This window comes from Apodemus sylvaticus, chromosome 1, assembly GCF_947179515.1.
Source record: "Apodemus sylvaticus chromosome 1, mApoSyl1.1, whole genome shotgun sequence".
In the NCBI taxonomy this organism is placed as follows: Eukaryota; Metazoa; Chordata; class Mammalia; order Rodentia; family Muridae; genus Apodemus; species Apodemus sylvaticus.
Genome location: NC_067472.1, coordinates 27,963,197 through 27,988,572, shown reverse-complemented (window position 1 = coordinate 27,988,572; position 25,376 = coordinate 27,963,197). Strand labels below are relative to the sequence as shown.

The 25,376-nt window shown below is 42.4% G+C and overlaps 1 protein-coding gene across 5 annotated transcripts in view; it reads left to right on the top strand.

The window, feature by feature from the left end:
* Positions 1 to 1,123: 1,123 nt before the first annotated feature.
* Stambpl1 (STAM binding protein like 1) overlaps positions 1,124 to 25,376 on the top strand; it is a 50,108-nt gene continuing 25,855 nt past the window's right edge. For 2 of the 5 annotated variants that reach the window (XM_052187070.1, XM_052187010.1), the window contains exon 1: positions 1,124 to 1,220. The gene's annotated coding sequence lies outside the window, so the exon portion shown is untranslated. Of the gene's footprint in view, positions 1,257 to 1,324; positions 1,546 to 21,484; positions 21,509 to 25,376 lie in introns of those variants that run through there. The other 3 variants (XM_052187062.1, XM_052187019.1, XM_052187037.1) reach the window with 3 other exon arrangements.

Sequence of the window (25,376 nt, the reverse complement as noted above, 5' to 3'; positions counted from 1 at the left end):
TTAGTAATTAAGAAAACGCCCTATAGGCTTGCCTAAGGCCCCTATCTTGTGAAGGCATTTTCTCAAATCAGTTTCTCTCTTCTCAGATGGCTCTATCTTGTGTCTAGTTTCCATAGAAAACTTGCCAGCACAGACATCAAATCAGAACGGATTCTCCCCCCTCCCTCCATCCTTTCTCCTCCTGCTTCACACTCAGCCACATTTACAGCATGCCTTCTACTGCTTTGCAGCTGAGTAAAACCCACAGATAAATAATTTTGCTCGTCTCTGTCTTATTCATGGAAAACGTATAAGTTGCAGCTTTTATACACGAGACTGTAGTAAATATGGATCCTTGTGCGTACTGTGTCTGGCTCAGGGCGAGGGCCATACTGAAGACCCTGCATATGCTGGTGACACTATAGTCACCGGAGCTATCCCTTTGTATTTTCCTAGTCCAAGAAGGTGGGGAGCGGGAGAGTGTTCCACGGAGGCAGGGCTTAGTCACGGTTAAATCTCAAAATGAGATTCCTACATAAAACCATAACCCTATATCTAAACCATTACATTGGCAAATCCAGTTTCATCACAGCTTGTGTGTTCTGCAGTTTTGGAGTCGCCCAGCCTTTTCCTCAGCTTCTAGGCGAAGCTGATGATTCACTGGGCTGTCCCGGTGGTCCAACTAGGGCAGCGAGCATGCAGGTAGCCCGCAGGTTAAATCACAGGCAACTATTTCCATCTGGCCCAAGGCCATCCGCAGGGACCCGCCACCCTAGACAAGTTCTGCAGCACGTGGGAGGCTGTGGCTACAGAGGGGGCGGAGGCAGAGGCGGAGGCCGCACCCTGGGGCCGGGGAAGGGGGAGGGGAACGGACCATCGCTGTGACAATTTCATTCCCTACAGTGCAGCGGCAGAGAGCACTGCCACGGATTCAGAGGCCATTGGCCGGTGCTTCGGTTTGCAAGGGCGCTGGGGCTGTTCCAGCCAGAAGAGAGAGCCCAAGACACGGAAGACATCAGAGCTCGTCCGACCAAGAGCAAAGAGAACCCAGTGGCCCGGACCAGACCAGCCTGCGAGCGCCTCCCAGCCTGGTGCCACCGTCGCCAAGCGCCGGTGCCTTGCGGAGCAGCCACCGCCACCCGGGCTGCAGAGGCCACACGGATGCCCGAACCACGCGGCCCGCGCGGGGGCAGCCGCCGCAGTCGCCATCCCACACTAGCTCCGGACGTGCACGACTGCTGGTGAGTGGCCGCGCACGTGTGCCCGCTGGCACCGAGGTGCGTGGAGATGACGGGTGGCTTCCTGTCGCCCTGCGGTCCCCGCCCCCACGCGCCCCTCTCCCGCTCCTGGGTTAGCTTCTTCTCGCTGGGGAAGGCGGAGACTGTGGTTCCTGATCTCTGGGCCCTCAGGGCGGTGACCTGGACCCGGCTGCGCGTGCTTTTCTGTTTCAGACTTGGGATGCATCCTTGCAAATGATGTCAGGATTCCGAGAGCCCACCTCACTGGTTTTGCGTGGGGCTCCACGTCTGCTGCGCCGGATGTCAAGGAGGGAGGGGCGAGAAACTGGTAAAGCACCTTCGTACTAGAGGGTGGGGTGGGGGAGGTAGGAGAGGACTTTCCAGATGCCTCGTGAGACATTCTCTTACTGGAATAACTTGAGTGTTCGCTGGAAGCCTCAAGGGAAATGCTCAAAAAGATGTAATGCTGTTAAAACATAATTTTCTCTGAACACTTCGAAACAACTGCTGACAGTCTAGAGGCCAAAGTGCTGTGGTTAATCGAAATGTAAAAGAAAAAAATCACAATGAAGTAGTAATTTGAAAAGCAGAATCTGATTTAGAGAATTGGGGTGTGTGGGGGGGAATCTCTAGGTTGGTGTGACGGGAGGGGCCTGTCTGCCTTCCCAAAATGAGTGTTTGGTCACTAGTAAGCCCTGGTGAGCACTCCGCTTTCCAGACATCCTGCTAGCCACGACAATTAAACGAAGTCTTGAGTTTCAAAAGTGTTTCCAGAAATAAGGTTAATCTGAGCTCTGTCAAGGTCAATACAGACTCGTAAGAGCAGACAGAAATTAACACTTGAATGTTTGACTTCCGGTTTCAATTTGTAAGCAGTATTTGTTTCCAGACCTGCTTCAAAGGGAAGTTGTTTTGTTTTTTTTTCTTATTCCTGGTAGATGCTAATTTGAATTTTATAAATGTACTCTGTAATAAGACTCTCCTGGGCATTTTCTAGATCCACTATAAATTTGTGTTCGTTTTAAACACATTAATGTCTGAGCAGTAGTCTTGAGTCTGTTAGACCAGTGGTTCTCAACCTTCCTAATGCTGTGAGCCTTGTGTTGTTGTGACCCTCCCCCAACCATAAAATTATTTTTGCTGCTACTTCACAATTTTAATTTTGCTATTTGTAATGCAAATATCAGTGTTTTCTAATGGTCTTAGGTGACTCTTATGAAAAGGTCAAAAGGTCATTAGACCTATCAAAGGGTCGCGACCCACAGGTTGAGAATCCCTGGGCAAAGCCACTGTATTCCAAAGCAGGGGTATGGTGTTGGGATCCAGGAAAATTAACTGAATTTAACTTGTCTGTTCCGCTCACAAACAGCAGAGTGTGTGGCTCGTGGAAACCCATTGTTGAGTACACCTCAGCTGTTTCTTGGGAATTTTAAGAAGAATTTTATTTTCTTGTTTGCTTAAGTAAAATATGCATCTATAAAGGCAGATTCGAAGTCCTTCACCTCTTTCTGAGGGGTCCTGTGGCTTTAAGAGAGCAGTTAAGGGGCCTGGTGTTCTGTGAGTATGCTCAGACACAGCATATATGCTAAATGGGGTCTTTGGGGTTGGTTGCTAAAAGGGTTGATAAAAAGTTAAAGAATTGTTATTAATAGCGAAACGCTTTCTCCTTTCAGTTGGTTGAGAAACCCTTAGTTTCAGGATTCTTCTCAGGTCTGCTTTTAAGACCAGAACAATCTAGGGAACAAAATAAGAAAAGACTGATCATCCTCAAATTAACTTTTTAATAGGCAAAGAAATAGGCTTCTTTGGTATATGTGCATCATTACACTGTCCTTATTGGCTCCCTACACCGCCCTTCCCCTCACCCCTGTGCCCCTCATCCCCAGAGTTCCCTTTCTGCCTCAGGCCATGTGGATCACCCTCCTGTCCCGCCTTCCCCTTCCTGTTAAAGAGACAAATAGACCTCTTTCTCCCTCTCAGGTCCCCTTCTCACGTTCATATCCCCTCTGCAACCCACCACCCACCTCTCTCTCTCTCTCTCTCTCTCTCTACACACACACACACACACACACACACACACACACACAAGTATAAACTGCACTCTGTCTTTCTGGGTCTGGCTCATTTCATTTAACACAGTGACCCCTTTTATTTTATCATTATAATTTCATGTTTACAGCTGAATAAAAATAACACTATAGATCCGCTACATTTTCTTTATATAATTATGCGTGGATGGACATCTAGGCTGACAATTTTTATTCAAAATTATGAGAGAAGGTCATGTCGGTGGCCCTGAATCTATGTCAAGTGTTCTCTTAGCCATTGTTAGGGACATTTTTTCATGTATTTATTTAGTGTGTGTGACCCCCCCCAACCATAAAATTGCTTCATTGCTACTTTAAAACTGAAATTTTGCTACTGTTATGACTTGAAATATAAACATTTGATATGCAGGATATCTGATATATGACCCTGGTAAGGGTTGTTTAATCCCAAAAGACTGCTGGTTTAGAACAACATAAACCACCATATTTGTATCTGCTGACATCTCCCAGCTCCCTGAATGTGTAAGCTCTCCTATTGGACTGTGTCCTGTTGAACTATGCCCTATTGGGGGCCATATTCAGAAATCCTGAGCTGACATCACAGAGTTCCATTCTTGAATAATCTGGATGGAACTACATCTGGATGTGGCTTTGTCAGAGATTATTTGCATTTCTAAGCAAATCCACTGAATGGCTAGAACAGTCCTTCCTCTCTTTAGACCCAGTAGAGAGGCCAGTTTAACATTTGGCCAGCTGCTCAGTTTCCAAAGCACGACATCTTTTTATTCTCTTTCTAATTTTTAAATGAAATCCATGTTACTTTTGACTATTGAAGCACTTGGCTTAGAGACATTAATTCAGATGGGTGGCCCTTTCATAACCCTTATTTATGGAAAACAGTCCTTTCATCCAAACACCAGTGCGTCCTATGATTTGTCCGAGGTACTCTTTTGGAATGTTAGTTTATTTTTCTTGTTGCTGCAGTTCTGACTTTCCATTAGTAATCACTAGCAATTCTCTCTGTGATTCTCTCCGGATCTAATTTCAGAATGGAAGTTAGAAAGCTACCAGAATTGACCTAGATAATAATAATGTATCATTTAACAATAATGCAAAAATTATTTTCTATGCTCTTCCCTTTATTTGTTTCTCAGAAGAGGCTTCTCTCATTTGGGATTAAAAAATGAACCACACCCCAAAATAAATATGCAAAAATAAAATTGCTTTTCATAGTTTTGAAGCAACGCTACACTGCTACTCTCTGTGTAAACGAAACATGTTTTTAAAATCATTAGCCCTTTGATATAAGTAGGCTTTTGAGAACTTACATGATTTCTCATGACCCCTGTAAACCAGGTGCTGGCATTTAAACTTATGGGTTAGACAGTGGCAGGTTCCTTGACAGAAATAAGTGGTGGAGGCATGTTTTCATGAGTGCATTTTGGCAACTGCAGGAGTGGTTTTGGAAAAGGAAAGAGGATGTGCTGATTGGTGTTTGGCAGCGACAACCTGGCCCAAGATCCTTGGGACACCAAGATAAAGACAACTTCAGGTGCCAGGATTCCTTAGTGAAGAGGCTTAAAAATAATCAGCAGCCTGGTCCACTTGTTCAGGCATCACCAGTCGATCTTAGCACTTTCTTCAGGCATCACCAGTCGATCTCAGCAACCTTTTCTGCAGAGCCCTCTAATTCTTCAGAACCTTGCAAGGTCTGGGAAGTATTTAACAGTAGATATTAGTTGCTGACCATGATATCTCAAGGATGGTGGATTGGTTCGAAACATGAGTTTATTATGCTATTTATTAGTTATGTCATTGGGCAAGTTATTGACTTCTTTTAGGCTTAGCTTCCTCATCTTTCAATTGGGTGTCTCCCATCTTTCAATTTCTGTCTCCTAAGAGTTGAATTGGAATACAAATGAACGGGGTCTGATACAACTGAGGAGCCATGTGTGCTTGTTATGTTTAGTATTCACAAAGCACCTATTTGCAGTAGACACCTTTGTTGCATATTTAAAAATTAAAGTACAAAGGAGCCAGGTACAGTGTTGAGTGCCATAAGTTAGTTGGTGACAGAGCTGGAATCAAACTGAGACTGTCTGCTTCCAGCCCCTACTTTCTTTCTGCGTGTGTTCCCTGTGCCCCATATTGAATACTGACTTAGAGATACTGTCAAATACAGTGTGTGTGACTTTCATCTTCAGGAGACATCACAGCTCCCAATTCAAACATAGACTCTGAATCTCCCATCTTCAATTGGTACCCAGGTTATTGTACTTTTTTGGAGGACAAATTTTCCTTGATGTTTAGTATGTGATAAATGTTTTCACAAAGCCATTAATGAAAACTTAATGGAATCTACAAGAGTAACCCTAGTAATGGGGGACACAGGGTCTGAAGTAGCCATCTTCTGTAACTAAGCAAGGCCTCAAGTGGAGGGGCTGGACCACTAATCCAGCCACAAAACCTTTGACCTACTGATCATCTGCCTGCAAAGTGTGCTGGAACCAGAGCCCGAACCATCATCATCAGAGAGCAGAGAAACTTCATTCAGCTGCTAATGGAAGCATATGTAGAGACCCACAGGCAAACATCAGGCAGAGCTGAGGGAGTCCTGTGGAGAGGGCAGGAGAAAGGAAGGATTGGAGGAGCCAGAGCAGTCAGGGACACAACATGGTCCACAGAATCAAATGACTGGGACTCTTGTGATCTTGCAGAGATGAGGAAGCCTGTAGGGGTCTGACCTAGTTCCTCTGCATCTATGTTAATGGCTGAGTGACTTAGTGTTCTTCTGGAAATCCCAGTGGGAGTGGGGTCTCTCCCTGACTCTTTTGCTTATTCATGGGACCCCTTTCCTCCTTCTGGGTTGCTTTTTCCAGCCTTAATGTGAGTATGTGCCTGGTCAGTAGCTAGTTATGCTGTTTGGTTGATGTCCCTGGGAGGCCTGCTCTTCTCTGGGAGGTGGGGAGAGAGGCGGTGCTGGGGGAGTCTTAGGTGAGGAGAGGAACCTATAGTAGTTTGGATATAATATATAAGAGAAGAATACAACAATTTCTTAAAGGGAATTATTAAATACACACAGACACACAAACACACACATATATATGTGTACACACACACACACATATGCATGTTGGCCTTGAGTCCATATGGAAATCAGAAAATAACTTTTAGGAGTTGGTTCTCTTTTTCCACCCTCTGAATTTTGGAGATCAAACGTAAGCCAGTAGATGTAGTGGCAAGTACTTTTACCACCTGAGCCCTCTCACTGGTGCTAATTTGTGTTTTTACGTTTGCTTTAAAATGAGTTCCTCTTTACTTTCCTGCACCGAGCAGTTGGCATACACAACACATACCTTCATTCTCAGTGGCCATGCCTGAGATAGAGAGGACACTCTTCCTCAAAAGCATAGCAGGTCCTGAGTCCAGCATGATTGGCTGTCAGTATTCCAAGGACCTCTGTGACATCTACCTCTCTCCATGGTCCAGAGTCTCGGAAGCTTCCATTCTCCAAGCACCATGCAGTGATGAATATATCTCCATTTTTTTTTGTTGTTGGTTTTTTGGGTTTTTTGTTTGTTTGTTTGTTTGTTTGTTTGTTTGTTTGTTTGTTTGTTTTTTGGAGACAGGGTTTCTCTGTATAGCCCTGGCTGTCCTAGAACTCACTCTGTAGACCAGGCTGGCCTCGAACTCAGAAATCTGCCTGCCTCTGCCTCCCAGAGTGCTGGGATTACAGGTGTGCGCCGCTGCCACCACCACCACCACCACCACCGCCTGGCTATATTTCCATTTTTAATTTAGCTCAGGCAGAATGTTCTGGAGAATATGGGCAAAGTAAATTCTAGCTGTTCTTTGGCTTCCTTAAGTAGCTGCATCTAGTTCTCGGAGTCCAGATTTTAATTGTTGGTGGGAGATCCTTGAGGTGGTGAGAAGTGACAGCTCCTTCAGGTCTTCTCTAGGTGGCTCTTGTCTGCCATCACTGACTTACGCACTTTCACAACATTGCATCAAACCTTGTAAATTTTGTTCTTGTAAGTTACTTTGAGAAGTCTTAGCTAATACCCAGTTTTCAGTTTGTTTTTGTTTTAGGGCTGGGTTTGAACTCAGGGACTCATGTATTAAGCACAGACTTGTTTGCCTGAGTTCTACATTTCCAGTCTTGATGTTGTGTCTCGCTAAAGCAGGTGTGAGTTTTTCCTGGTTTTCGATAAATCTCAATAAATGATGGATTATATCATTGAAGACATTTTAAAAATCACCTTTATCCTTTGATTTAGATATTTCTTCATTTAACCAAACTTTCATTCCTTCTTAAACTCTTCAATGTATTGAGTTTTAGCTGTACTACAGATGACAGAACTGGAGATTTGGTGAATCTTGGTGTTTGGGTTTTTAAACATTTGCCATAACTAGTGCTTTAATGGCGTCTCAGTTGAGTGAGAGATTTGGCAAAGGTTCCTATGAGAGGTAACTTTTAATGAGCCACTACCAATCGGTCACTTTGGTGATTTGACTTGGTGATTCATTGAGCTGATTTGGAAACAGAATGTCAGGATGTCTCATTTTGACCCTTTCTGGCTCCATGTGTGCTGACTTCCTGTTTGCATTTGCCTATGTTCACAAAGCAGCCCTGGTGCCAGTCCCCTTTACAACACTGTATCTCACGCTCAAATGGCTGAACAGTAATCAACCAGGCACCTGTAATTAAAATCAAAAGGAAAACTACATTTAGTAATAGGATTATGGTTGAATTGCTCTTATCTACTGAACCCATGATTTCATTTTTTTTCCTGGACAGGATATTGTTCCGTGTCCTACCACTAACATCTTGTCGTTTAACACCACGGCTGTGCATTTCTGTGAAACCTAAAGAACTACACCTTGTTCAGGGGTTCCTGCTTTGGAATAACGGTGGATTGATTCTAGTTCTTTTTTTTTTTTTTCTGTCTGTTTTGTCCTCATAGGGTTGTTTCTAAATTGTCCCATAAAATTTTTCTCTAGCTGTAAAAGATTTAAGCCAGGAGATGGAATGGGATAGGAAAGGCCTGGAAGGGCACTGCTTGTGCGGGCATTCTACACGGGGATACTACTCCCCAAATTGATGCAAGACTCAAGTATGTAAATAAAATTAAAGTTAACTTGGAATCAGGCTGATGCAGAACTTTGCTTTTCCAATTAGCAAAAAAAAGTCAATATGTAATTGTCAAAAGAAATATTCTAATGACACATATAGTCAAGTTTCTTTCATCAAGCATTGAATGACTTAGAAAGGTAAACCACAAATTAGTCCAAACAGTGCCTTCCATCCTGCCTACATAGTTTCTCTGTCAGAAAGTTGGGGTGGACTCTGGAAGCCTCTCTCGAAATTGCAGGTAGATAGTCAGATATACCTAGAGAAATATAACTAAAAACAAAGTCTAATTTTATATCCAGGTACTTAATTCTGTTTTTATTTTTGAGCATGCATTTCTTCTGATCTACAAATACATTTTCATGTAATCACAAACCGGAACAATACTCTGAGGGCTGCCTTCGTGTTCTTAGAATGGAATGATGTGATACCTTTTATGTTCTTGGTGTAATACCTGATTTGGGGGAGGATTATTGTTCTGTTGTTTTGTGCTCAGAACCCCTCAATGTTAGCAGGAGTTTGTAGGGATAATGGCAAGGGTCCGTCTGAATGCCCAGTGTTTGGAGATAAGTTTGATCGAAGAGAGGCTGCAGAAGATGTAGTAAGTACTACAGTCTAATAATGCATGAGAGAGAAGAGGGGCAGACCAAGATGGCCTTCAAGAGTTGGCCAAGGTGCTTGAATCTTCTCTAGTAGACACAACTGCGCCATTTTGAACAAGGGATGGTCTATGTGATGCAAATACATATATTTCTCAGCTTGAGCCATGTAGACTTCATCTAGAAACAGAAAAATCACTTGAGCCAAATATAGGTTTGTCATCATAAAAGGAAATGGGAGCATGGGTAAGGACTCCGGGATCTGAGTTCAGTAGCACTATCTGTAAAGGTCTTGCAGTAGGGTTCTCTCTCCATCTCTATGTTCACAAATGTCCGCAGCCAGGAAATTGCTCTTTCGGCCAACTGGGTGTCATAATGCTTGACGGGTAACACTAACATCTCCCTCCTTGCTCACCTTGCACATAGAGAAATGGACCAGTCAAGGAGTCAAGTCTTAGGTAACCCACTCCTATAGGCTTAGAAAATATATAACTTTTCAGTCATAAACGGATGCACACTTAGAGCAAATGACACAGAAACTGAACTGGAAGTCTCCTATGAACCAATCCTTGAGAAAACATTTAAGAAAAATTCAGCTCTGTACCAGATATTTTAACTCTCAATGACAATACAAGGTAAATACATATGCATCCATAAGACAAGCATGTCTTGCCTCAAGTGCTTTCTTGATGTTCTCACTGGATGCTCAAAGTTGGACAGTTCCATGGTCCAGGATGCAAGCATTTAAGTCTACTTAAGGGCTCCATCTGTCAAATTCTCTTAAATGATTCTCTTCTGATGACAATTTTTATTTCAAAATTTTAATATGTTCAAAACATGCGACTGCTGTGTGTGTGTGTGTGTTTAGGCAAGGTATCTAAAAATTTATTTGTTTTTGAATTAGAACTGCTTGATCAACAGGAACAGATGTTCTTCAGAATCATCACTACTAAGTCTGATCAGTTATGTGAATTTTATCAGCCAAGTAAATGAAATTACCTAGTTTAAATTCAAGACTTTGCTTTGGTGTGTTTTTGTGGTGCCAGATCATGTATTCCTTCTGAACCGCATATATATTTTCACATAAGCACAAACCAGAATACAATCCTCAGAGCGATCTTGGAGTTCTTAGAATGGAATAGTGTGGGGCCTTTTGTGGTCTTATTAAAAACTGATTTGGGGGAGTCTTATTGTTGTTGCATTGTGTTCAGAAACAAACCATCAGTGTTAGCAGGAGTTTGTAGAGATAATGTCAAATATCTTTCTGGCTAAACACTTAACTACCGCCCTGTATTGAAATTCAGTTGATTTTTTAATTTTGTTTTAATTACTAGCAAGATTAAACACTTTTTTTCACATCACACACAACTGTAAATATTTATAGAAAATTTGTTCCTGTTACTTGCTCATCTTTATCCAAGTTTGTCTCTTAACTACTGATTTACAAATGTTTCATCTGATGTAGTGGTGATGAATGATATAGGGGCTGCAACTGATGCAAATATTATTTTACTTTGTTATATTTCACTTGCTGGCATTCAAAGATGCTATTTGAACACTTTAAAAGTACTTCATTCTAGTACAAACTGAAACCAGGAGAGAAATGCCAGAATCATGGGGTATTGGTGGGCGTGGTGTCCCAGCATTGAAGAGCCATTGGCATTTGACAGCTCCTGGGAGAGGGAGGGGCAGCTTTCTCAAAAGAAGGGACTTCACCTGTTAAGTCAACCACACTCAGGGCAGCCCCACCCCTAAGAGTAATAAGTATGGTAACACATACCATGGAGGAGGGGGTAGTGACTTAAAGTTGTGTGGGGAAAGTGACAAGGTGGCTATGGCAGGGCTTTAAATGGTGAATCTGATCAAAGCATATTAGATGAAATTCTCAAAGGATTAATAGAAACATTTTAATATATTAATTTAGATACAAATAAAACATTTCTTTTAAAAATAATTGTAGGTTGCCAAATGATTGTAGAAGTAGCATACAAGATTTCTTCCCTTCCTTTACACGGATTCTCTAAATATTAACAGTTGCAGACGGTATGCTGCTGCTGTCTAATCTTTGACTTGTTTCAAATTTTACTTAAGTCCTTCTTCTGGTAGAGGAACCAGTCCAAGATTGCACACTACACTTAGTTGTCTTATCTCCTCAGGGTCTTCAAATCTTAAATCATTCCTCAGTCTTTCCGGTTTTCATGGTTGTTTTTTTTTTTTTTACGGTTTTTAGGAGCACTTGTGAAGTCTTTTTGGATTTTTGGTTTGTTTTGGGTTGGATTTTTGCTTGGGTTTGGTTTGTTGTTTTCGTGTTTTGTTTTGTTCTGTTCTGTTCTGTTTTGTTTTGTAGATAATCCCTTGATTATGGTTTATTTAGTGTTTATTCAGGTCTGTGTAATTAAGAGTGTACACTGGTAGTGGTCAACGCATCCTGCCTGCAGAAGAGATACTGAAGCCATCACTGGGACCATGGGTAGGAAGGAGACGTGTAGATAGGTTGGGGGTGGGGAGTACATGTGCATTGACTTTGCATGAGGCCTGTCAGTAACTGAAGATGCAGGTATGTGGGGTGAGGTGTGAATGGAGGCTCGGAAAGAGCCAGGGGCTCAGAATGACCTTTGCAGCACTACCTGCAGTGTGTCCCCTCTCATCCATGACACTGAGCCCTCTGGTTTCAGCTACCTGTGACCGAGAAGAGAGAATGTGGGTATAATACAATATTTTGAGTGAGCAATTCAACATTCATGAATCTCTTTTCAATTTTTTTTACAGTTCATTATTTGAGAATTTCATACAATGCATGTTAGTTATATTCACCCCTCCCCAACTCCTCCCAAAGGCACCATACCTTGCTCTACCCTACCTCATTAAATCTTTTATATATTATTATAATTGCTCTATTTTGTCATTAGTTAATATAAATCTTTTATGTGTCTAACTTATAAGTGATACTGTCTTATACATGCCTAGGGGAAAAAGAATGTTTGTAAAATTTTGTGCTATCTGTGGTTTTAGATATCCACTGGGGGGGGGGGGTCTTAAAACATAGTCTTAAGTCTTAAGTCTTATATAAATATAAGTAAGATATTATATTTATAACTATGATATTAAGAATGACAATCCATTTAAGAGCTTTAGGCAAAGAAATGGCAATGTCCAAGTCAGGTATTAACAGGCCACAATGTATGTCATATAAGAGTTAATCAGAGTGAAATGAGGTAGGAGTATATAGAGATAGTATGAAATCTCTTCCAGCAATATGGACAGATAAAGTGGCAGGTATGAATGGCCCTCTTGACCAGACAGAAGATGCAGGCTTGAAAGACATTTTGGAGAGCAAATTAAATCTACAGATGTAGTTGTTAGGTTGGTTGAGAGTTGGGATTGTGGGCTGTGTGATTGGTTGGATATTGGTAAGGACCATTTCCAATTTCCATCTCTGCTGTCACTTATGTTTTTGCATCCTGTTGTAATTGGGTTGATTCTGAATTCTGTGAGTATCCTTCAGAATTCCCCCCAAAACTATATTTCATTTCATTGTCTTTAGTCCAGACTTGGGTGCTACTTCCTTCCATAGTGATACACTTTGTCTCCTGTCTGAGTCACATCTTATCTTCTCCTAACTTTATCCATCACAGCCAGATAAGTTCAAGTTTGTAAATATGTACTAAATGCCTTATTTGGACAGATCACCTTATTACCAGGATTGAGAATTAAACAAAAAGTTAAATATACCTCAGGAAACTCATTGCTTATTTCCCAATTATAATTTGAGGCAAGGAGAAGGATATTTTGCTTAGGAAAACAAAATACAACCTGTATTTTAAGCCTTTCGTTACACTAATCTAGACATGGCCGAGAGCTATTTATCCAAAAGTGTCTAACAATTAAGTTGTCAGAATCTTAAACAAGAGGTAGACATACTTTTATGTTATCTTATAATTGGCGAATTTGAAGATCTACCTTTGTCAACTTTGCCTCTCGGAGTGAATAAAATACCCAAGATTAGGGTAAGGAGTTGGCTCCATTACCATGGAATCTGTGATAAAAGAGAGCCTCAAGATGGGAAGCTAATGGTGGAGAAGAGCTGCTCACTTCTTAGAGGCCAGGAAGAAGAAAGAGGGTACATGGGAAAGAGGAGGGTGAGAGAAAGAGAGTGATAGAGACAGAGACACTGACTCCTGTGTGGGATCCAGTACCCCCATCAAGGGATGGACATACCGACGTCATTTCTTTTCACCAGGATGCACCTCTTAGAGATTCCACAAGATCTCAGAAGTGCTATCCTCTATCTGGGAAGCAGCCCTTAACAAGGGAGACTTTGGCTACCACTGGAGATCTGGTCTATCTCATGGATGTACCAGCTGTCTAATGCTGGCAGCTGAGGGAAGGACTTGATGCTAAAGTACATGCCTAGAAGATGGGAGACTCTGTCCTTATCCTCAGTATATCTCCCACCATGGATAGATTCATTAGACAGCTTAACTTTTTCAAACATGATATAAAAACATAGCAACTTGCATCTGAGAAGTTCTGCTAAACTAATAAGTATGTAAGGAATGACGTCAACAGAAAAGTTAACCCTTTTCAAATACCACGATAATCGTTTCAGACAAAAGTCGTTTTTAGTTGCTAAAATTAGCCAGTAGCAAAATGTGTGCATACTCTTAAAACCACTGCTTACAAAATATGTCCTAATTTCATTGAGAAAGAAAGAAAGAAAGAAAGAAAGAAAGAAAGAAAGAAAGAAAGAAAGAAAGAAAGAAAGAAAGAAAGAAAGAAAGAAAGAAAGAGAAAGAAAGAATGGAAGGAGGGAGGGAGGGGGAAGAAGGAAGGTAGAAAGAAGGAAGGAAGAAAACAAAGAGGGGAAATTTTTACAGCACAGCTTAAATCTTCAAAATTCACTTCTCCAATAATCAGACAAACCAATGCCATGTTTCTGGTCACAGTGATATCACTCCTGCAATTATTTTTTTGCTTAAGAAATGCTAAACTCGCTGGGTGGTGGTGGCGCACACCTTTAATCCCAGCACTTGGGAGGCAAAGGCAGGTGGATTTCTGAGTTTGAGGCCAGCCTGTTCTACAGAGTGAGTTCCAGGACAGCCAGGGATACACAGAGAAACCCTGTCTCGAAACAAACAAACAAACAAACAAACAAACAAACAAAGACAAAAAACAAAAAAAGAAATGCTAAACTCTGCTTACTTCTTTGTGTCAACATTGCAGTAGGTGCCGCAATCTTCTAAGATGCAGCTGTTTAACATCTTTGCCTTTCTGCCATAGCCCTGGCCCCTGGCATATCAGGAGGCAGAAATTTCCCTTAGGTCTTTGTTCCTCATTGTTTCACCCCTTTCTTGTTCAGAGTCAGGGCTTAAGGAGTGAAGACGAATAAATGAAAGGAGAAATAAGTTTATTTGGAACAGCAGACAGCATTGTACGAAAGATAGATGTATCCTTGGCTGATATTGGTGAGAAGTCACAGTTGGACGCCTTCATGGAAATGAAGGGACACAGCTGCAGCTCCAGTTAAATGGCAGCTATGAGAAACCGCTGTATTCTGCAGGATAAAGACACATCCATCAAGTGCAAAGATGGAAAATCCATTTTGGGGATGCAGATTGAGGGCTGAGGAAGAGGAGAGATACCTCTTACTTCATAGAAACCTAAAGAGGTGCCAGCTGAGGGAAGGCTAGGCATATTTTAGATGGTTTTCTATTACTGTCATAGAGAATTTTTACTTGATGCAGTGTCTCAAGTTTTGATGTAAATAAAGATGTCTTGGACTGCTGCATTAAAAAAGAGAGACATTTGAGAGAGATGCCAAGGGCATCTTTCCCAGAAATTCTGACTCATTTGGGACCTAAGGATTTACTTCATTGTTGCCAGCATCTCCCACTTCATTCTTGCTGCTGTGGTCCAGGTGGTCCAGGAACTACACTCAGAAGAACATTACATCAGCATTAAAGAGTTGTTCCCGACAGGGAGGGAGAGATGGCAGCACTAGGAAATGATCACTTTTTAAGCACTCCATTGTCATAAGGACCTCTTGAAGAGTTGTGTATTACTAGAGAGTCCAAAGGGTGTGTGGGTAAACCCTGTGTTAATCCTCCCTACTCCAAACCCTGCCACCCTACAGTTAGAGTCATTAGACAGCCTTTTATAGCATTTCTCCATTGCACTGAAGAACTCATCTACTGTGACACCAAATGTAAATGCAGTTGCTCACAGGAGCAAGATGGACAGTGCAGAGCTCCAAGGCTGGAGAACCTTGGGGAATCAGGAATTTTGTTTGCTTGCCTGCTTTCAAATAGTAATGTCAGACTAACATCATTTGTTGGAGAGCTCTTCTTAGGAAATTTATGAAAATATAATTAATTAATCATGGCTAAGAACTGGTCCTCTAACTCAGAGCTTCAGTCAACCTGGCAAGCAGGAAAATTATGTCATTTAAAAATGGGTCTGTTGAACTAAGTACCTTTGAATATTATGTTTTGCAAAGATATTTGGTATAAAGGGAAGCATATTACAGGATATGGTAAAATGAGTGACTTATGTTTGAAGTGAATAATTTCTGGATTTTTTTTAAAGATTTGTCAACAGGAAAACAAAATTATCATCCTGTATTTATGAATAGAAAAAATGCATTTGAAATCTAAGTATCTTCTTGACACCTAAAATTTATTTACCAAGTATATTTTATATTGCATATTAATTGACTACTCACCATTTTTAAAAAGCTCAGAATTCTACCTATTCAAGATAGCAATGTTGCTTTAATCTGTTTATTGTTTATAAGTTTAGAAAATGTCCATTACATGCCACAACATTTAGAATTTTATCTTAAGAAGTACTGGATAGTTTGAACTGAGCTGGGTCCTTCTAGAATAACTAACTGTGTTTATGTGGCCAGGCACAGACACCGAATCATCCTGCCTAAGGGAAAAGATGTGAATGAATGTTTGTTTTATGTCTTGGGCACAGGGATACTGAGTCATATATTTGTGATGCTAGACTGAAGACCACTTCTACAGTCAATTCTGCCTTTCTCATCTGAGGGCCGGGGATCTGACCCTCCCCTGGGTTTCATTGGGGACTTTCAGAGGTTAAGGAATGACTGGAATCCCTGCAGGGCCATGGCTGAACCGAGGCTCCTTGCTTAGCTTCCTTTCTCTATCTTGGCTCAATTTTATTACCTGTTCTAGAAGCTTTCCTTTTCTCATGCACAGAATGGAGGGAAGGGCTGGGAGGGCTGTGCCGCGTGTTTGTCCAGCATTACCTCAGTCTAAGACAACTTGGAATTTGAACTCAAATGTTCTGGCTGTGGGTTACAAGTCTAGGGCTTAAACTCCTGTGTCTGTCATCTGAGAGGCTATCTTCACCGCAGTCTGAGGTCAAGAGTGTTGATGCACGATTCCATTAGAGAAGGAAGGTCTATACTAACAGTACCTGTTACCGCCATGGCAGCTGTCTTGCTGTCTTGCTGTTGTTTGATGTGATAAAGGAGACAGATAGTACTTTATTACCATCTCCCCTGTAAACTCCGCTGGCTCTTTCCCATGAGACGACAGTGTGTGGTTCTCAACCTGTGGATCACAACCCCCATGGGAGTTGCATGTCAGATATCCTGTAAACTTACATTGCAATTCATAACAGCAGTGAAATTACAGTTATGAAGTATCAGCAGAAATAATTTCATGATTGGAGTTACCACAACATAAGGACCTATATTAAAGGGTTGTGGCATTAGGAAGGTTGAGACTCACTATAATAGAGGGAAAGAAGAGCACACTATGTGTTTAAAATAAAAATGGAATTCATGGGCACATTCAGGCTAGTCTTGTAGCTCATTCATAGATGAATGCTTGCTACAAATCCATACCTAGGTATATTTTGTAATTTTTACATAATTCATTGAGTGGTATGAAATAGGTTAAAAGAGAGGAAGGACTGAAACTAGTACTTTCAGTGAGATATTAGAAGGTTTTTTGAAACCCACAACAGGTTAAAAGAGTCAAGTAAAAAAAGTAGCCTTGCTACTATCAGATATAGAAGTGAAATTGAAATATCAAAAATAATGGTTAAAGCCGGGTGGTGGTGGCACACGCCTTTAACCCCAGCACTTAGGAGGCAGAGGCAGGTAGATTTCTGAGTTCAAGGCCAGCCTAGTCTACAGAGTGGGTTCCAGGACAGCCAGGGCTACAGAGAAACACTGTCTCAAAAAGAAAAAAAAAAAAAAACAAAACAAAACAAAAAAAGGGTTAATGTTTGTGTTTTACATCAGGAGGAGTTAATATATATCAAAACTGTTTCCTTCAGAAATACTCGATCTTAGAAACTTATCATCATCATCACCATTGTCATCATCATCAGTGTTGTGTTAACTCAGTAGTTAAGGACACTTGCTGCTCTTGCAGAGGACCTGGGTTTGGTTTGTGTTTCCAACTGTCTGTAACTCCAGTTCCAGGTTATCTGACGTGCTCTAATGACCGCCACAGGCACTGGGCATGCATGTGGTACACATAACGCACGTGCAGACAAACCTTTATGCACATCAAAATATGTAGATCTATAAAATTCTCCCTAAGAGTGGTGTATTTAATACTCCCTATCGTAGTGCCTCCAGTCTCAATGGCTGGTTACCTTCAGACCTCTCTACATAGACTGTTCATTCAAGACAGCTTTCATAGTCTCTGGTGAGAAGTCTGGTGTGATTCTGATAGGTCTTCCTTTATATGTTACTTGGCCTCTTTCTCTTACTGCCTTTAATATTCTTTCTTTGTTTAGTACATTTGGGGTTTTGATTATTATGTGACGGGATGTATTTCTGTTCTGGTCCAGTCTGTTTGGAGTTCTGTAGGCTTCTTGTATAGTCATGGGCATCTCTCTCTTTAGATTAGGGAAGTTTTCTTCTATAATTTTTTGAAGATATTTGCTGGCCCTTTAAGTTGTAAATCTTCGCTCTCATCTATGCCTATAATCCTTAGGTTTGGCCTTCTCATTGTGTCCTGGATTTCCTGGATGTTTTGGGTTACAAGCTTTTTGCATTTTGCATTTTCTTTGACCTTTGAGTCCATGGTTTCTATGGTATCTTCGGCATCTGAGATTCTTTCTTCTAACTCTTATATTCTGTTGTTGATATTTGCATCTATGGTCCCTGATTTCTTCCCAAGGTTTTCTATCTCCAAAGTTGTCTCCCTTTGTGATTTCTTAGTTGTTTCTACTTCTGTTTTCAGATCCTGGATGTTTTTGCTCAGTTCCTTCACTTGCTTGTTTGTGTTTTCCTGTAATTCTTTGAGAGATTTTTGTGTTTCTTCTTTCATGACTTCTGCCTGTTGATCAAAGTTCTCCTGTATTTTTTTTTAAGTGATTTTTGCATTTCCTCCTTATTGGCTACTATTGTTTGACCCATATTCTCCTGAATTTCTTTAAGTGATTTTTGTGTTGCCCTTGTAAGGACTTCTAGCTGAAGGGGCTTAAAAAGGGGGAGTAAAAGGGGTTAGGGGAGTGTGGCTAGGCAGCGTGGGGGAAGGTGCCCAAAGGGACCACACACACAGGCATAGTATAGAATAGAGTTTATTCAGAGCAGGGGATGGGAGTTAGTGGTAGAAATAGGCAGAGAGAGAGAGAGAGAGAGAGAGAGAGAGAGAGTAGAGAAGTAGAGTGGTGGCAGGCCATGACCATGTGGAGAGGGGGAGGGAGGAGAGCCAGAGAAGTAAGAGAATGTAAGTAAGAGAGGCAGAGAAGTAAGAGAATGTGGGAGAGCAGAGAGCAAAGAGAGGGAGAGGAGGGGCAAGTAGCCCCTCTTATAGTGGGCCAGATCTCCGGGGCGGGGCATAACTGGCTATTGCCAGGTAGGTATGGGGTGGAGCGTAGACAGAACCCCAACACTAGCTTTCTTTAAGAGATTTATTTATGTCCTTCATGTGTTCTTGTAACAGCATCATGACCAGTGATTTTACATCCAAATCTTGCTTTTCTGGTGTGTTGGGGTATCCAGGACTTAGTGGTTATTAATTAGCCCTGAAGCTCTGAATACTGAAGATACAATTAGCATATCAAATGATTCCCATGAAGAAGGAAGAAGAGGGTCCTAATCCTGGAAAGGCTTGATCCAGCATTGTAGGGGAGTACCAGGACAGAGAAAAGGGAGGGGGAAAGATAGGAGAATGGGTGGAGAGAAGAGGACTTATGGGACATATGGGGGGGGGCTGGGAAAGGGGAAAGCTTTTAGAATATAAACAAAGAATATAGAAAATAAATTAAAAAAATCATATCAAAAAAAAAAAAAAAAGACAGACCTGCAGGGAGGAGACAGAACCTGACACCAGGTAGGTGTTCACACACGGGTAGGGTAGTGGTTAACAGGTATAGTTGGGGTGAGGGGGTAAAAAACAAAACAACCTTCAACAGAAATTGCTTCTCATGTTCTCACCTCTTTGCTTCATTCACATCCTTTTATTTCCCCAGAGATTCCTTTTAACTTTGGGAAATGTGTTCTTCAGTAATACTTTTGGAATTTCTAAGTCTTAGCAACTTTAAGGAATTTTAACATTCAATTATTAATTGGCAAATTCGAGTTGTGCATGCCTTTATTTTACGCATAGTTTGGCATAGATAAGATGCCATCTGGGCCATGGCACTTTTCTTCTAAGAACCATAGATGTGTACTTTAAGTAATCAGAGTATTCTGCTCTTAGACTCTTTCAAAATGAAGGGGGGTGCTGCATCTAACTGATATGCCCTCCTAAAACAGGCCTGCAGCTTTAAGAGGTCCTTCTTTGTGAGTCTTCCTTTGAAGGTGTGGGAGTGGCCCTCTCCCTTTATCTAAAGCAGATAAGATCTTTGCAGCTCAAGGCCTAGGAGACAATAATTTCCTTTCTGTGCCTCCAATTAAAGTAAGCTACACCCTGTTCTCCCTGGAAAATGAACTCTAACCCACTGGGGACAAGAAAGGTTGTTGGTTTGCCCAGCAAGAACCGAGGTGTGCAGATGGCATGAGCTGGTCTGTTCTCTCACCTGATAGCACCTTACCTGCTTATCCAGGTCACTGTGGCACAGGGATGCTGCTGGGTAGAGATGTCCCCAGCTCTTTCATAAGTGTAGAGCCTGTCAGGAGAGTGCTGTCTGTGGATTCTTTTACGTATTCTAGAAAACACTGCTTGCTGTTGTGGATGAAAGAGGGTCAGAATTCTGAGTACCTTTTCCTGAAGAAGAGCTAAGCGCTTTTTGCTATTTTTGTTTCTTTATTTGATTTTGATTGGTTGTTTCTTTTCTTTTCTTTTCTTTTCTTTTCTTTTCTTTTCTTTTCTTTTCTTTTCCTTTCCTTTCCTTTCCTTTCCTTTCCTTTTCTTTCTTTCTTTCTTTCTTTCTTTCTTTCTTTCTTTCTTTCTTTCTTTCTTTCTTTCTTTCTTTCTTTCTATTGTATTTTCTAGACAGGGTTTCTTTAGACAAGACAGTCCTGGCTGCCCTGGAACTCACTTTATAGACCAGGCTGACTTTGAACTCACAGAGATCTGCCTGCCTTTGCCTCCCAAGTGCTGGGATTAAAAGCATGAGCCAAAACTGTCCAGCTTAAAAAAAAAATCCACATTTTTAAGACAAAAAAATATAAATTGATTCTGAAGGGGGTAAAAAAGCCTACAAAATTGGTCTAAGTATGTTCTCAGTGGGGCATACTTGTCCAGCATGGGAAACCCTAGATTCTAACATCCCCTGCCCTTCAGAAAGCAGTGGGGAGACCAGGGGAGAGGGGGAGGGCAGAGAAAGAGGGAGAAGGGTAAAAAAACCCTGACACAAAGAAGTGACAAAATACTAGCCAGATATTTTCTTCTGTCCATTCTTGTCATTATTTGCTCCATATTTTAAGAGACTCACACTGTCCCCCAGCCCTTGAGGGCAATTGAGACCTGACAGTGAGTAGGGAATCAAATGGCAAGAGGCTACTGCTTTTATCTGGAAGGACAGTCAGCTGCTCCACTGTCATTTGGAGGAGATTCAAGGATGAGGCCCCTTTTGACACAGACCCTCTGAGTACTTCTTTCCTTCCCTGGGCTGCGGTCAACTGACTGACTCCCTGGGACAGGGCTGGCTTCTTTGTCCTCATTGTGAACGCGAGTACTTCTGGCACCCACATTCCCAAGCCCCTTAGGTCAGGACCAGCTGGAGGCCCGAGGCTCTCTACCCCTCTGTAAAAGGTCAGTTTAAGAGGAAAATAATTACCTTTTTCTAGAGGCTGTGTTAGGGAAGTGGTTAGGGGAAAGGCAGAACCTCCAGAAGGTCTTTCAGGTTAAGTGACTCGTGGTTGTCATTTAGATCTTATCAAATCTGAAGAATGTAGATGGTACTGAAAATGAGGTTAAGGAGCAGGCTGAGACTCACACATTTCTGATGGATGTTGTCAGACAGCTCTATGTGTGAGAGCAGTGCGGCCAGGCCATGTGTGAATGAGGGTGCCAGCCTGGAGGACCACTAAGGACCATTAACAAGATGTTAGAACCAAGTTTACCTCCACCGCGTGTGAGTACCGACTGTTCGCACTGAATGCTTGCTGGCACATGGGACCTTCACTTCAAACAGTTAATGATATTTTCTTCTTGCATGATGTGCAATACTTCTGTATGGCCTCTGATATTCTGCTTCAGTGTATTTCTGATTCTGCAAATTGCACCATTTTATCTGTAGCACTTGAAGTCCTGTCAACCTCTCTTCCCTGTTAGCTGATGAAATGTAAAGAGTTAGAACGGCCCACCTCAAGCTGGCTCTCCTCCTGAGTTAAGGTTACAGGGTTTGCTTCCTGCCAGGAAGTACCAATTGCTTATCCTCTTAGCTCTAAAGTTGTTTGCCTTCTCTCCTGTTGGGCAATAAATAAATAAAAATGGCTTTGATTTCTTTATCAGAACCTTGCTTCCATTTCTCTGATTCCAATCCACAGATAAAACAACTAAATATTGTAAGTACCTAAGTACAGGGCCTTAGGCTTCATGGTCCCGATCTCTGACAGCTGGCTGGCTGGGACTGGGGAGACAGCTTGGTTGGCAGAGTTTGCTACTAAATGTAAAGACATGCATGAGTGTCCCCAACACACAGGAGAAGGCCGAGATGGTGGTGCATGCTTGCTTGCAATTCTAGCAGTAGAGAGCAGAGACACAGTCCCGAGGCTGGCTGGCCAGCTGGCCTTACTAAGTCCATGAGCATCAGGTTCAGTGAAGGACCTTGTCAAAAATTAACTGGACAGCAGAAGAGGACAACCCTACACTGACCTCTGCTTTCTGTACACACACACACACACACACACAACTGAAAATACAATTTTCATCTGAAATCTTCCGAGTATTCAACGGTGACCATTGACTCAAAGGTTAAAGTTTACTGTAAACAACCAAATTAACTATTCGTGACAACCAAAGGTAGCTTTCCAGACTGCAGCTCACTGCAGAACTGAGAGACTGTGTGATATTGATTCTGGAGAAGCCAGTTTTAGGGGAGATAGAGGAAGGGTGGTGAGCAAGCAAACAGGTGCAGAGGCCAGGGAAAGACAGTACTGACAGGCTTGTGTCCTCATATTAGTACGGCCGTAGTCCTCAGTCTTTTCTTTGGCAGATGACGGGCCAGCTCCTAAACAGTCACTCAAAGCACTCAGCAAGAGAGAAATCTGCATCCATCTAAGTTGTATGAGTGTAAGCAAACTAAGGTGCTCTTTTCTTTTCCCTGGCTTGTCAAGGCTCATCCTTCTGACACATCTCACCTTCACGTGACGTCAGCTGGCTAGAGGGGGAGGGGCGGGTGAAGCACTGGCATATGCATCCCTCTGAGACGGAAGTTTCCTCACCATAGGTTAAGGACTCATGGTAAAACTACGTTATCACAAATGTGAGGATGAGAACAGACGTGCTGAGGTAAAACAGGTAAGGCGGGGACATTAGAGAGGAGAAACCGAAGGGCTTGTAGCTCTCCATCAGGTAACCAAGCTGGGCCAGAAAAGAGGAGGGGAGGCCTCTGAGCCAGCGTTAGCAGGCCGGCCACCTGCTTTACAGCACCCTTTCGTGAGGAACGTCAAGAGGAACGTGTTCTGGACACTGCTACATGACACTGATGCCGGCCACATAGATGTGAGAACAAAGGGCACAGACTGTCAACAGCCTGGAACACCTGCAAGGTCAGGTCAAAGGTAATAATACCAGCCAGATCTAACAGCTGCAGACGGTCAAGGTCAGCAGCTGACAAAGCAGAAGTCAGAGATAGATGTGTGTGTGTGTATGTGTGTGTGTGTGTGTGTGTGTGTGTGTGTGAGTGTTTGTGTGATCGCGTGAGTGTGAATATATGTGTGTGTGTAAGTATGTATATGTGAGTGTGTATATGTGTGTGTTTATGTGTGATTGTGTGTGTGTATGTATGTGTGTGAATGTGTTTGTGTGAATGTGTTTGTGGGAGTGTGTATGTGTGGGAGTGTGTATATATGTGTTTGTGTGTGTGAGTGTGAGAATGTGTGAGTGAGTGCGTGTGTGTGTGTGTGTGTGTGTGTGTGTGTGTGTGTGTGTGAGTAGGAGTGTGATGGGCAGCACATGAGTAGAGTGTGACCATCTCCGGACTAGACCGGAACATGGACTGATGTTACCTCTTAATCAGCTAAACCTGTGACAGGTCCCAAGCGCTAACCAATCTCAGTAGAAATCACCTCAGTCTTTGTCCAGTTTCTACAATGAATACTACGGAGCACTCTGGACCAAACAGTTGAACTATTTCCTCTCTCAGGACTCTCCTCTGCCCCAGTCCCTCACCTTTCATTCATTTCTCTTATTAAGAGAATTGCTTCTGCTTTGCTTTCTCCTACAGGTTCCACATCTTCACCCTTCCCCAGCGTGATACCAACATGAACTGTGCTGTCTCTGGTTGACTCTTGGTGACCACTGACTTTCTGCTGTCTTAAGTTCCTGTGTCATGGGAACCCAGGGTCACCTACATTTCCCATCATGCTCAGTCATTGTGATCATTCCTCTTCAGGATCCACACCTTGATCACCACACTCTGTCGTCTATGAGTTGGTGACATGGCCCTAGAGGCGGGAAATGTGGGTCTGAGCAGTACGCTCTGTATCTACTGCAAAAGACACATTCATATCAGAAAGAGAATGGCACTGTGGGATATTTACCAGGCCACTGTACTTGTGGGCCTCAGTTCTGTAAAGCCAGGCGCTGATTGCTGTTTAAATTCTCTCCTTATTTCAAGATTCCAGTAGCATGAATGAAAGGCGACCTTGGCATTGCCGTTCCCTGTGTTAGATTCATGTAGCTTGCTTTATTTTAGGATGCACTGGCAGCATAGGAGGAGGTTTGGTGGATTGTTTTGTTTTTGTTTTATGTTGCTTCTTTGCTTTTTTATCTTATAAAACCAGTGCTTAAACGTTTTGCCCTCTAAAACATTACTAAAGGTACTTATGCAATTTTAAGTGTGTTGTTTACAGTAGTAGATGATAAAACAGACATTAAGAGTATTGAAGTGAAGGTTCTATGCATTACTTTACCCCCTTGGAACTCTCTAAAACACAACTATGAGAGATTGATACTACTACTACTACTACTATTACTACTACTAATAATAATAATAGAGCTTAGAGATGGCTTTATTGATAAAGTGCTTGCCTTGGAAGCTTGTGGACTGGGGTTCGAGCCTCAACGCCCACACAAAAGCTGGTCCAGAAAGGGTGTGTCTATAACCGCAGCCCTGGGAAGGCGGTGTCAACAGAGTCTCTGGGGCTTGCTGACTAGTGAGAGTCAGATTCAATGAAGATCCTGTCTCAAAACCATGCGGTGGAGAAGTGATGGAGGAAGACCCGACCTTGACCTGTGACCTCCACGCTCATTGGCACCTGTGCACATTCCTTCAGACACCCACAAGTGCTTGAAGGGACTCTAGCAAGTCCGAGCATGGCAAGCATGGCTCTGGCAGGCCTTGCCCTCCTCCCTCGTTCCCTCTGCCTTGCTACAAACCATTAGATTACATTCCTAATGCGAGCCACAAAGGTCTATCCACATATTCAGCCACTTCCTCCCCTCTGGGGCTAGCTACCACAGGCCAGGTACCAAACTATTGAAGTCCAACAATAAAAAGCCCCATTTTGACCACTTTAATTGATACGCCCAATTAAATTAATCAACTCATCCTAACACAGAGGCTCCCCTTTTACCTTTATAAACCAATGTTTTTCTTTATTCCATTTCTGTCTCTATCTAGTAGCAACAGTCCTTTGTCCCTCCGGGACAAATATTCCCTTCCCCTCTCCCTTGTTCCTTTTCCCCCTTCTCTCTTGTCCTCTATCTCCTCCTGTCTTTGTCTCATATTCCCTACCCTCTGACCTTCTGTGGCAAATAAATCTCTTTCACACTGG